Below are 14680 nucleotides of genomic sequence, written 5' to 3'. Positions count from 1 at the left end.
CGAACTTATGTTTCAGAGGAAAGTAGAAGGACTTGATACTTGGGACCTGAAAAGCCTTACAGTGTGGTAACCAAAGATTAATGGGCTATTCAGGTGAGGGCTTGAAAATGCTAACTGCAGAGAGAATTGTGGACTATGAAGGCTTGACTTATGAACCTTCAAAGGGGAAGTGGAGAACTTGTTGAAACTGGGATACTGGCATAAGGATTGGTTGAGTTCTTCTGCCAATGTTCATAGAGTTTGATCAAGGTCAAATTTAAAAGTAATGGACCAGTGTGCTAGGTAGAAGGTATAGAAAAGAAAAAAAAATATGAAATATGTACTGGTTATCATAGGAAAAATTCAAGCAAGTTTAAAGTTATTGGCACAGAAACTGTCTTTAGTTACTGAACCTGCAATTGTTAAGAAGGTTACCACCATTAAAGATGGGCCCATTGCTTACCAGTGAACCAATGGAAAAGATGCCTAAGGTGGAAATCCACCTAGGAAATGTGAGTAGAGATACCAATTCAATGAAAGGAGATGACTTAAAAGAAGAATTCTGAACAAGTATGCTGCTCTTAAGGTCAATGTTAATTACCACCGTATTTACAAATTTGGCCTACCACATGTCTGGTAATGGTTTGAAACCATGAAAAAATGCAGGTAAAAGGTTCATGAACTGTGCACAATTCTATGAGCCATATGAGCACAGGGTGAAGCAGGGTGAGGTCCCTGTGTAGCAGCCTGGTATGGCCATTGTATGAAGTTCCACAAATTGTTGCCAAGATGCAAAATTGAAGAGAAAAAAAGTTCAGATAAGCCATGTACTTGAAGCCAAGTAAGAACATTTTATGGTGTTGTAAAGCTGCAATGGTGACCTGAAGATATTTGAATATACTAGGACTGTGCAACAATGACCTTGGAGAGTGGTGCTCAGGACAGGGTGTTTGCCTGGGGTGGTCACAGAATTCAATACCTAGAGGAGCTGAAAAGCAAATCCGGAGACCTCCATCACTGATCATAAATGTCAGGCTTGAACTGCAGATATTTGATGTTTATCCAATAGTTATAAATATGTATTGGTGCGGTCTCTCCTTGTTGTGCCTTATTGCAATGGAAGTGTTTACTGTGTGCCATTATGTGCTGGAAGTTTTTAACTTGCTCTAATTTTACAGGACCCACAGTTAAGAGATACTCTTAAGTTTCAGATGAGACTTGGGACTTTGGAGCAGTCTTAAAGTTGGTAAAGCTTACCCATCTCTAATTTGCATAGTGAGGTGGTCATGGGTTTATGGGGGCCAGAGCCATAATGTAGTGGCTTAAAAGTGTGGCCTCAAATACTCAGGATTGAATCTCGAGTCTTCAGTGGGTAAAGCCCTAGTAGGGAAGAGATATGTCACTGGGGACAGATCTTGGAGTCCAGCCTTAAGCTGTGAGGAGAACGATTTGGAGCTCTAGCTGGTGAGCTTGCTGCCACTGTCAACTGTTTCTCTCTGCTGAGGACACTGAAGTGAACAAGCTTCTTCCACCATTAATAGTGTGTCCCTGGGTTCTGTTTCCCTAAAATACAATAAACACTTTCCTTCCATTGGATGTTTGTCCTGTGTGAAGCTGACTGACTATATCTGACTACATATAGTTACAAACACACATATGTTGTGGTAGTTACCTTCCTGTTGCTGAGACAACACATCCAACAGAAGCAGCTTATGGAAGGAAAGGATCGTTTTCTGCTTATACTTTTGAGAGGGAAGTTGCATCATGGTGGGACAGAATGGACAGCAGTTAGCTAGAGAAACACATTTTGTCACAGCAGTCTGAAGGAAGTAGCCTGAGTGAGCTAGCTCTGAACACCCAGGGGCGGGGGGGGTGGACTAATAATAAACCTCAAGGCCCACCCCCAGTGACACACCTCTTCCAACAAGGCTCAATCTCCCAACTGCTCCATCAGTGTGGGGCCAAGTAAGATGATTAACCATAAACACTTGGGGCTATGGGAGACATCCCATACTCAAACCTTCACATGAATGGTCAAATACATGCACATAAATATATTTCCACATATATATGGACACATATATACATATGCATGTGTGCACACCCATTTTCTCTTAGTAGTGAACTATCATTGCTTGTATAGAGCCATGGATAACAGGCTCACATGTACTGTGACTGAGATTGTAGAGTTCTGAAATGTTTGAAAAGCCATTGCTGGCAATAATGGACCTTTTTAAAATGTCAAGTCTCTCCTGACCTGGACAACTTTCCCTTAACAGACATATGTTGACGGCTTAAATGGGACAATGTCTCCCACAGACAAGCTGCAGCTCCTTCTCAGGACATGTATGAAGCTGACATCTCCCACAGAGACAATGCTCCAATGACAAGGTTGTGGGTTTTTTTTGTAAATTATATGGAGTTAGGTAATGGGCAGAGACAGAGAGAGACATTATTACTCAAAAATAAAGCAATTTACCAAATAAATTACAGGTCTGGTATGGCATGAGGGCTGGGTTTGACCTGCTGTTTGATGGCTGTGGACTTGCATTTTGTCCTGGGCTGACAGGGTGACCTTCAAACTTCAACTTGAGTTACTTGCCTTGGAAACTTGGACACCACAACCCCTGTCTATAAGGGTTGGCCAAGTGCAGGGAATGCAGCTGAGAATCAAAAGCTGGGAGGTACAACATGCACCATTTCTGCTTTTTAAGATGAAATAAAAATGGTAAAATTCATTGGCAGTTATTTGCCAAGTCTCTTGGTCCTGTGAAAAGATTCTCATGTCCTTTATAACCCACATGATGGCTCCAGATTTCAACCCACTTAGTACTCTTTGAGCATTTGGGAATATCTATAGGCACTATGAGTCCCGATGACATTAAGACAATGGTTGATGACTCCATTTTACATGGGACACCCTCATTCTGTGAGCCCAGCTGGTGTGTGGAAATCAAGAACTGATCCTTTGATCGCATTACTGTGGAACATTGACAGAGTCTCCACACAGCAGGGCTCCCACATGGGAGGCAACAGTGGAGGAGGAAAGCTCAGGATCTCTCCAAGGTTTGAGTTGAGGGGAGAGGCTCCCAAGAATGACAGCATAGCAGGACCACTGCAAGAATATTTTAAAAAGCCTCAAAGTCCAGGCTGTACCCAGGGTAATTCCATCTGAATTTCTGGGGATCATGCCCATATGTAAGGGTTTTAAAATTCCCAGTTAATTCCCATATATAGCTAAACTTGAGGTCTGTGGATGTGAGATCTCTACGGATCTCATATATATATATCTATATGCAAACTGTATATGTCACTCAACTGTTTCCTACATTTGAGTGATCATGTAAACTGCTGTGATGTTTAAGCAAACCTCTCATTACAGGGCACTTCCCTGGAAATGATGACCCCAAGACTGAGGATTTAACACTGAATTCAAGTCCTTCCGCTGCACCACATTAGGAAAGGCTCTGACTGTTTCAACAATAAATATTACTAGAGGAAAGACCTATTATGGAGAGGGTTTTTTTTTAAATGTCTGAACTTATAGGATCATAGGTTATCTTGTAAAGAAAGGATTTGGGAGATCACCTAATCCTACCCTCTTTTATGTGCAAGGAAACTGATGTTCAGAAGGAAGTGACTTCTCTAAGGTGACATATTAAATTCACTTTAGAACAAGTTGAGAAGCTAGACCTCAGCTCCCCTTGTGTGTTCCCTCCCTGGGGCAAGAACAGTTCTACAAACTCAAAATCATCAAGCAGCCTGAACAAAATTGCTTTCCCCATGATATATCCTTCCGACAAGGAGGTGGGTGGTAAGTCATATACCTGAAGGAACATGAAGTAGTGCTTTCCCTCAGGGTCCCACCTGGTGGGCCAGGATAATCCATTTTGGTGGACAGGCTCCTCTTTGCTCAAGTACCCAGAAGCCTTCATCTTCCTTATTAACTCATCAATCACCATAACCAGTGGCATATTACCATGATGCCCAAAGGAAAGTCAGCCAAGTAGGATGTTATGGACCCTGGCTTCCATGAGTTTTCACAAATGCAGTTTGGGGGACATCTCTTAGCCAGTTATAATTTTAATCTAGGGAATGTCTATCTTGATGCCAGTGGAGTATTCACAGGTGATCTAGCAGGAAAGAAAGGTTCATTGTTATATTTTGGTTGAGGAAGAAGAAGAGGACAGAAAAGAGTGGCATGGAGTTGGGGGACCTGAGGGAAGGGAATGAAGAGATGCTCTGGGTGAACTGAAGATAGAGAATTCAAGTGTTGAATCCGATGCTTCTCATAATTGGACCTGAGGTTCCTCCTGTGGAGCACTGGTTTTACTTGTGTGTCATTCATGGGGTGCTTGCAAGGATGATACACCCAATTATCTAAAATTGCCAAGAGGGAAATGTCATCAGGCTGGACGAGGAAAAGGCTGAGTCTCATGTCCAAGGAAGTTAGAGACAAGGACCAATTCTTGTACTGCCCCACCCCTGTGGGGAATCATTACTTTATTCTGCAGGAAGGCTATTTAGTGACCACTGGGGACCTTGGAGATGGGGTACTCTTCATTGGATCCTTAAATGCCTTCTCAAATTAGTCCTCACCATATTTTGATATGCAGTGGATTCTCCTTATCTTATTTTAGTGTTATTTACTCCTCCTCTATGGTGTTATAGACACTGACTAGCTAGCTCAGCCTGAATCAGGGTCCAACAACTAAGTATTTATTCTGTCTTCTCATGTGCACTCTGCAGATTAAAGAGGTCTGATCCAGAGGTGACTCCACTATCCCACAATCTCTAGGACCTACATAAACAGCTGGGTGCGGCCACACACGTCTTTAAACCCAGTCCCATAGGGGAGCACAGACCTTATACCCGCTGGAACTAAAAGCAAAAAAAAAAAAAAAAAAAAATTCACCACATGCTCCAGGTCAGTAAGAGATTCTGACTCATATAAGCATGGGTGGAAGACATGGAGCGGGACATGGAACATTCTGCAGTGACCACTCCAGGTGAGTGCACCCTGCGGTAGGAAAGCACACGTGGCACCACACGGACACACACACGTGTATCTCTCTCTCTCTCTCTCTTTCTCTCTCTCTCTCTTTCTCTCTCTCTCTCTCTCTCTCTCTCTCTCTCTCTCTCTCTCTCTCACACACACACACACACACACACACATACACACTACATTATGCACCCCCCACAAATTCCCATCTCAAAAGTTATCATATGGGAGGATCATACAGGTGAAGTACTTCTATGATCTTTGAACAAGGAACACTGCTGATCTGCAGCATTGAACTTGAGAGAATGGGAACTCCGCAGCTGCCTTAGCCTGCTCAGCTCTGGAGTCTAGCATGGGGAGGGAACGCACATGGAAGGAGTCTGAGCTGGGAGACAGAGAGAAAGTGCCAAGCTCCGCTCAGTCAAACGGTGCCTGATAAATTCTAAATGTTCACTTACATGAGACAGTTGTTCACATTTTAGCTCCAGATTTCTGCCATTTGCAACCAAGAGACTCCTAAGTGAGCTGCTTTGCAAATTTCAGATTATTATTAGATTGGAAAATCAGGATGTCTTGAACAAGAAGCATAAGGATTCTAGTTGCTAAAATTAAATATTTATTGTGGATTAAATACACTGTGGTTCTCCTGAAATTTAGCCGGGTCTGGCAAGCATACGTTTGATCATTTCTGAATCAGCTGTGGATATTTTTCTTCAGAATCTACAAAGAAGCATCTCAAAATGTGGATGCCACTAAACTCGCTAAAAGTTTATTTCCCAGATGACAGTGTCTCTCTGCCTGTATCCACAATGCATGAAATTATACACACAAGCAGATTGTACACACACACACACACACACACACACACACACACACATATATATCCCATAATGTGTACAATTGAGTCAATACTTTAATGACATTGTCTGTATGTGAATATTTCAAAGATATGACTTGCGCAGTGTGACTTCTAATGCTTAAAGTTTTCTGTGTTGGCCTCTTCTTAGTGACCCTGAGAGTTGCTTAGGAAAAGAGCCCAGCTAAGCATAGCTCAAAGCTCACAGCTCCTTCCTGTCAGCCCATTGTGCCTCATTCCAAGTCTGGCTACTTACCAAGGACCTCTCATGCATCTGGATGTCTTTATATCTCAGAGACAAGGGACACAGAACAGTTGGGATCTTCTGGGCCTGAGGGTGTGCGTATCTAGACCTCTTACGTCTGGCACATCTTCTCCCCATCTATGGCCCTGTGAAAAGTCAATGAACAGCCATATTGGCAGAAGCCCTCCATAAGTTGAATTTGTTTAACCAGAGCATCCGAATGGAAGGTGAAAGTCACTTGGATTTTCAAATAAAGGTTTTCATGCTATGAAGGACCAGTGTGTATCATTTACAAACAAACTTGGAGCAAAATGGGTAAAATATTTTTTCTTCTTTAATTTGACTATTGGCCACATTAAGAATTATCTTCAAGCACAGAAGCGAGACAGTCAGACCCCTCACTTCTTTCTTCATCATGAAGAACTTCAGGTATGTTCTCTCATTATCTGAGTTCTTTTATTGTGTACAACTTGGTCTAAAAACTGTCAGCCTGAAATAGAGCTAGCACTAAAGATCTCACGTGTCCTCTGACTTTAATAGATATCTTCACATGTTGAAAGTATGTGACAGTATCTCAACCCAGAAAGTTCAACTATGCGTGTAGGTATGGGGGCTCTGAAGCAGATGTACTCTGTAAACCCATGTGTTCTGAATGCTTGATGCCCAGGTGATGGCAGCTTGGGAGAAGGAGCTTTGCTGAAAGTACGTTGTTAGGGGGTGGGCTTAAGGGGTGTTTTTGCCAGCTCTTCCTGGCCACTGCCTGGCTCTGTCTCTCTCTCCTGCTGCTGTTTTCTACCTCCTGCAGCAAGGAGGCCATGTCCCGCTTCTGCTCATGCCATGTTTTCCCCTGCAATCATGAGGCTTCCCCTGAGACTGTGAGCCAAAATAAACTCTTTCCTCCCATCAGCTGCTTTTGGTCATGTGCTTTGTCCCAGCAATGAGAAGGTAATTTTGACAGGAGGATTTGAATTCTTCTTCTTGGTGTTGCTGTTGAACTCATCCTGAAACTCTGGATGGATTAGAATGTAACTGCCAGTACTTTATCATTCTTAGAAACAGAGCCCGAGGGTACAAACATCTCCCAAAGCAGAGATCCACAGGCTCCTAAGAGCTCATCACTGAAGCCAACTTTAAACATACCCACCATGCCTCAGGGAATTTTGTGGAAGAAGGGGCAGAAAGTTGTTAAGAGCCACAGGTTGAGACATCAACCAGAGACACTGCCTTCTCTCCAAAAACTGACTGTAGGCCCCACAATGCATAAACCACGATCCCATGAGGAATACCTGTAACCCCACTGAAGAGGGTCCCCAGGGGAGTGAGGGAGTGGGGACAAGGATGAGGGAAAAGAGGGTATCAAAACATGATGTATCCATACAAAGTATGTTGTTAAATATATATATATATATATATATGTATGTATGTATGTATATGTATATATGGAAAAAATATTCACTTGACAACCCCAGTGCCCAGACATGGGCTCCTCAGCTATGACCATGGTCAGCTCCTCCTACTCATAGGCACTAGCCCACAACTATGCATGGGCTCTAATGCCGAGATAGCTGCGCTTACCTTTCCTTCTCTCATATTCCACGCCTCCGTCACTGTGCTCCTCCTGCCTAGGATGCTGCCTCCTCTACCCCTTCCCACATGGTGCAGTCCTTACCCTTTCAAAATGCCCCTGCGGTTGCCCCTTTTCAGAGACATGCTGCTTTTCTCTAACCAGCTTTAAATGTGTCTTCCTCTGTATTTCCATGAATCTTTTCATGCTAAGGTCAGTCTGGATGTGTGCGGTGGAAGACCAACACAAGCTTTCTAGTCATAAAGGGGAATTGCCTCATAGCCAACTAGGATGAGGATATGATTTCAAGGTCCAGTTTTTCAAATGTTATAATTAGGGTTTTCTCTCTCTCTCTTCCTTATCTCTCTGTAAATCTGTTTTAGTCTCTCTTCATTTCTGTCCTTTCTCTTTCTCTCTTGTTCTGTAAATGCCATCTTCAATCTTAGCAATATACTTATTCATGTAATCAAATTGGACCTTGGCAGTGTTTTATTTTTTAATTAAATCACAACACTCTAGGTCATTTTTCTCCTTTTTAATTTTTATTTTAGTTTACTTGTCTGAAAGAGATAGAAAGAGGTAGATAAAGGGGAGGGTGGAGAATGGGCATGCCAGGGCCTTCAGCCACTGCAAACGAACTCCAGATGCATGTGGCACCTTGTGCATCTGGCTTACATGGGTCTAAGGAGTCAAACCCAGGTCTTTTGGCTTTTCAGGCAAATGCCTTAACTGCTAAGCCATCTCTGTAGCCCAGCAGTGGTTTCTTTATTGGCCTCATCAGTTACAATCATGAAGTTGAGAGCCACCATCTGTTTAAATGTATAGATGCTGAATATGACAGGAGAGGTGAGATTGGCTGTTCCTAGTGATTTGATAGGCATACGTTTAAGCCTGCTCTGTGGTGAGGGGCACAGATTTGTTTTTTTTTTTTTTTTTCACTGTCCCCTCAAATGTAGAATAAATAAATGATGGGAAAAAAAGGTTGAGAACATTTCTCACACCAACTTAATTGTTAGTTTGACTGTCTAATTTTTCTACTAGGCTGTGACCTTGAGGGTCAGTAGTGGAGACCAGCCTCTCCCGTGGCAGAGTGATAGGTATGTATGAATAGGGTCTTAGTGAATAACCACTGAGTGAGTTCACAAATAGCTGTGAGGATGAAAAAAAGTGTTTTATTGTCATAGTAATGCCATTTCCAATGTATGCTTTTGTTTCTTCATTTCTAACCTAGCCTGCCTTAGCGGTCCTTTAAGTAATCTCCATATCATTGGGCTTTGCCTCCTCTAATCCATTCTTCACACAGCATCCAAATCAATAGGTAAAAATACAAATGTGATCATGTATTCCTTCACTTAAAGCCATTCCTGGTGTTTGGGATTTTGAACAGACAGTTTTGCAGGTTCTAAAGTCCTTTATGACCTGGTATTGTCTGCTTCTCCGGATTCACTTCATATTACCCTCACCACTCCTAACACAAGGCACAATCCTTCCCATCGCAAAATGTGAATTCATGTGTATCCCAGCCCCACAAGTTAGAATTGCTTTTACTTCCACCACAGGAAGATCAAGTTCACTCATGTTCTGGCCACTTTCCCAGGTGGCCCTGCCTCTTCCTTCCCTCATTGCATGTGTCACATCTACACATACATCATAGCTGAGCTTACATGTTGCCTTATATGTGAGCATTTCAGGCGTGCTAGCTCCTTCCTATGCACTCCTGCATGACCCCAGGCCCCTGTAGAAACCTAACACGGGGATACTGGCTTTGTACCTTGTTCTGTATCCTGCTAGTTGAACTGTAAGCTGTGACGTCATCTGTTCATGCACTATCATGTCTCCCCTGGCCCTGCTCAGTGAACCCAAGCAGTTACTGAGTCTCAACAGTATCCAAAGCACTTAGTGTCAAGCAAAGCTGGAAAAGAGATTGTGGCAGAGTCTCTGCCCCCAGGACTTCCCTGTATCTCTGTAGAATAATTCAGGTTCCTGGAGGGGATAAAGCAGAAGGGTCTGTCACTGGATCCTGACTCTGTTGATACCTAATTCGGATCCATATGCATAGCACAGCTTGCGGCCAGGTCAGCCTGGATATGGATCTGGATGATGAGGGAGACTGAGAATCTCATGACTGAGTCAGAGCTCTGTGAAATGGCACTTAGCCCAAGAGCCTGTGTTTCAAATAATTGCTTACTAGTTGTCTGGAGAGAAGAGTATTGATAGTGTTTGTCTCAGGAAGATGTGTTGGGCTCGTTCCTGTTTGTGCATTAAACAAGGATCTCAAAGCAATGCAGCGAGTCCAGATAGCCATTTGCTGAGTCAAGGTACTGGCCTGCTACTGGCTCCTCACAGTCGGCTTAGACGGCCAGAGCCTGGGCTTATGTCGCTCCGGAGGGGGATGCTGGAGAGTCACCGTGCAGTATCAGCCCAACTGGTGGGTGTTTGTGTGATGGTTTCTTCAGGGAGGAAATCCCACCACAGCCCCTAGGAGAATTAACCTTCTTTGAACTAAAGAGGCTATAGAAATCTTTGTTTATTGCTGCTCATGTTTGCTTTACTATTTTCCTTAATTCTGCCCAACAAAACTTAGGAGGAGACCCTGGAGGGAGTTTCATTGCGAAACAAAAAGAAAAAGCTGTAGAAGAGAGTGTATTTAGCATAGGATGCATGCCCATGCAAGAACATGAATGTGGGACTGTAGAATAAATGATGGGAAAAACAAACAACAACAAAAATGAAGCAAGGTCAAGGCCCTTAGGGTAGATAGCCAGCAAGACCAGAAAGAATTTTTGCCTTTCCTAACCCAATTACAGCCCTGATCACAAGCTCTGGCCTTTTGTTCCAGGAGATAATTCAATGCCTTCCTTATTGCTAACATCTACTTGAGGTTGAGACTTTATACCACCTGAAGACAAACGCATCTTAATACATATGTGGGGGACCCATTAGGTTCCAGCCAGGATACCACAGGCAAAAACAAACAAAAAGGGTCTGCTTCTTGGAAAAGATTAATGATCATACCACATATTTTCTTTTCTTTTTACCCCACATGTGTGTGTGGTGTGCATGAATATGTGTATGTATGTTTGTGTGAGAGAGGATGTAGAAGTGTGTGTGTGTGTGTGTGTGTATGTATGCATCCAGGCCAGAGGAAGATAGATTTCAGGTGTCTTCCTGAACCTCTTTCCACCTTACTCACTGTACTGAGTCCAAGTGTTTTCCTGAACTGGCTAGCCAGTTATCCAGAAGGATTCCCTGTCTATGTCTTCCAAGTGCAAGATTAGAGGCATATGCACCCACCAATAACACTTTACAGGGGCATTGGGATCTGAATGCAGGCCATCAGCCCCACCATACCTCTTTTGATTTGGTAATTATTGGGGAGAATTTGGTCAATCTTGATCATTGCCAGTGAGGAAAAGATGGTGATATCTTTCAGATATGAGGAGTGGTGCTTCCAGTCTTTATTTAAAGGGTATGCCTACTGCTATGCATTCCATTTCATGTATGCTCTACAGGACTCAGTATTCCAAATGGTATATGTCATATGTGGAAGAGAGTGAGGCCATAGGGGTTATATACTTGGGCTTGTTTCCTATATCTTTTGGTAACAACTATGCAGCCATTTTTTCAATGTGTCTCAAAAGTTTGCTTGTAAAATGTGAATGATGTTATCTATCTTTAGGGGAGAGTGAGATTGGATCAGCTAATCTAAAGGATATAAAAGGAATAAAAATTTAAGAGATAGTTAATTACAAATTACTATTGACAATTACTAGAAGAGTAGATTTTAAGTGCCCTTACCAAAAAAAGTGATGTACATATCAGTTAATGTGATGTAGCCATTCTATAAAACATGAATATGGTGAACATTATGTTATCCATGATAAATGTGTATACAAGTACATTAACTATGTATGTGAATGCACCAGTCCAGAGGCTGACATGTGGCTGATATGCAATGCATTCTAGGTAACAGTTTTATTTCAATATGATTCATATAAGGTAACTACTTTATTTATAAAATATTTTATACCTCACACTTTGAGGGACAATGCACTCTGATTCTGTCTTAATGGCCTTGTCTATAAGGAGTATTGCCTTGCTAGTGATTACACACTTCACTTAGCTTCCTCTTTAGGAGCTGATTTGGATCCTCTCATCCCATCCCCTCCATCTCTCATACTCCATCAGTTTCGGAACCATTCATTCTTTTTGTGTTTGTTTGTAGAAGGGAGTTTGAGTGGAAGAAAGACTAGAGGGCAGTAATGTGAGGTGAAACTGTCAAGGTTAAATAGAAACCAGAGGGCAAATGGTCTTTAAGACAAGTTAAGGAGTTTGGTTTTAGGCTTTGGTCACAGAGGAGCCGTGGGAAGGATTCCACATACAGAAAGGGCTTTGCAGTAGGCCAAGGGGAATTTGCACACAGGAAAGCAGGGGTGAAGTGGCAGAAGTCAGCCCCTTGGCCTCCTCTTTGTTTAATAAACATCCGTTGTTAGCATGAGGGCCTCTACAAAGCTGCTCTGAGTGATATCACACCTGATTTGTTTTGGAATATGTTCTTTGTAGGGAATCCCATGGCTGAAGATCTGGGTGAGGTCAAAAAGAAATATATGTGGGGGCCAGGAAGATGGCTCATGGGTTACATGTAAGATGTGCTTGCTTGAAAAGCCTGAAAGTCTGAAGGCTCAGGTAAATTCCCCAACACCCACAAAAAGCAAGATGCTCAAAGTGGCCCATATGTCTGGAGTTTATTTGCAGTGCTTAGAAGTCCTGGTGCACCCATTCTCTCTCTGTCTGTTTCTTTCATGCTGTCTCTCAAATAAACAAATAAAAATAAAAAAGAAATATATGTGAATCGCATGTGACCCAGCATACCAGAAAGAGACCAATGCCCTATTATGCTACAGAACTCAAGTGCAATGTTTTTAAATTGGGTGGCAGATTCAAGGGAAGATTCTTATGATAGTTCTCATAGTTCTATTTTCAGGTAAGATTTATTTAATCACTTACTTTATTTGTTCAGTGACTTGCTGAGGACCTACTATGCACTGGGAAAATCCCACAGGGGCAGCTCGTCCTTTTACCCACCATGGAGAAGTATGTCCTCTTGTGGAGCTGTGTGTGTGGTGAGTGACGCCTGGTCAGAAGGCATGATCCTCCTGCTTTTATTGGGTCACAAACATCACTGGTTGCAAGATGCCCCACTACTTCCTGGGTTGAAGAAAAAATAAGTATAAAACCAAATGAGCTGAGGTACGCTAGTTCAGCTGACACCTACGGGTGCAGTGAAACCACGGAAGTGTCATCAGTGTTTTTCCAAGCTCTAGATCCCACGCGAACCATCATGACTTTTTATTCACACAACGTTCCCGATCCACAAGCAGCAGCTAGTGTCAGGACACAGACACACCCTGTCCTGTGGTGTAGTTCCTGACCCTGGGGGACTGGCGCTGGTGTATGTGCCACAGACCCAGGCCTGGTCTTTAGGGGGAAATCTAGTTGTGGTTGTTTGAATCAGGTGTCCCCCATAAACTTAGGTGTTCTGAATCCTAGGTTCCCAGCTGATGGATATTTGGGATTTAATGCCTCCTGGAGGGAGTGTATTGTTGGGGGGCGGGGCTTATGGGTATTAAAGCCAGTTTCCCCTTGCCAGTGTTGGGCACACCCTCCTGTTGCTGTGGTCCATCTTATGTTGGCCAGGGGGTGATGTCCACCTTCTGCTCATGCCATCGTTTTCCCCTGCCATCGTGGAGCTTCCCCTCGAGCCTGTAGGCCAAAATAAATCTCTTTTTCCCAGAAGCTACTCTTGGTTGGGTGATTTATACCAGCAATGCGAACCGGACTGCAACAGTAAAGTGGTACCGAGGAGTGGGATTGCTGCTAGACACCTGACTATGTGGCTTCAGCCTTTTGGAGCTGATTTTCAAGAGGAATGTGGGAGGACTTGAAACCTTGGCCTAAGAGATGCCTTGCAGTGCTGTAAGTTCAGCTTGATGGTCTATCCTGGTCAGAGCTGAAAGACCTGAAGGCAGTAACAACTATGGACTGTGAGGTTTGGCTTATAAGGGTGAGAAAGAGCTTTGCCTGGACTGGGCTTGCAATCTGTGTGAGAAGCTTGCTCTTGTGCCCATGTCCTGAGAAGTTGTGCAGGGTTGCTTTGCGTAGAAATGAACTGGTGTGAGCAGAGGGATATGGCACAGAAAGAAAAATCTTTGGGTGAACTGTTGCCCGTTCAGCTGCAACTGATAGATTACGACCTTTGAGACTGGGCTAGCTGACCTGCGCTGGGGCAACAAGAAGAATGTAGACCCTTTTGAAGGGGCCTGAGTGCTCAAGGAGTCCTGTTCTTCAAAGTCTGCTTTATTCCCCCCTGGATTAACAAATTGGCTCCCTACCTGGTATTGTGGAGTATAAGAAATGCTGGAAAGAGGGTCATTGAGTTTGCAACACGGTCTTGTGTTTTGGAAATGGCCATGGGCAGTGTGAAGCGGGTTTGCTGGTTGCCTGTATAGAGAACCCATGGGGCAAATAAAGATGAACTGTGGCTTGCAGTGGAGACCCAGTGGAGATGCCGGGACCATGAGATGGCGGCCAAGGAGCTGCCGGCCCCAATGAAGTTTCCCAGGACTGTGAGTAGCCTAGCTGGAGGGGTGGAATTGGAATGCCAGAGACTTGTTGCTGGTTAGAATTATCGGACTTGGAGATTTGTCACTGGCTAGAGTTGTTGGACTTGGAGTTACAGTTTGATGTTTGCCCTGGTTGTTTTAAATATTGCATTGACTGAATGTTTCTTTGCTATGCCCAATGCCATCTTCTGCAGTGTGAATGTTTATTCTGTGCCATTATGGGTTTTTTGAGGTTATTTTTGGTATTATGGCTCAGTTAAAAGATCTTGGACTATGGAGATGTATGAACATCATTTGAATTGATAAAAACTATGGGGATTTTTAAAGTCAGACTGAAAGCATTCTATTTTACATCATGTATGGATATCAGTTTATGGGGGCCAGGGGCGGAATGTGGTGGTTTGAATCAGGT

Source organism: Jaculus jaculus, chromosome 2 (assembly GCF_020740685.1).
Source record: "Jaculus jaculus isolate mJacJac1 chromosome 2, mJacJac1.mat.Y.cur, whole genome shotgun sequence".
NCBI classification, from domain to species: domain Eukaryota; kingdom Metazoa; phylum Chordata; class Mammalia; order Rodentia; family Dipodidae; genus Jaculus; species Jaculus jaculus.
Note: the sequence above shows the minus strand (reverse complement) of the source record.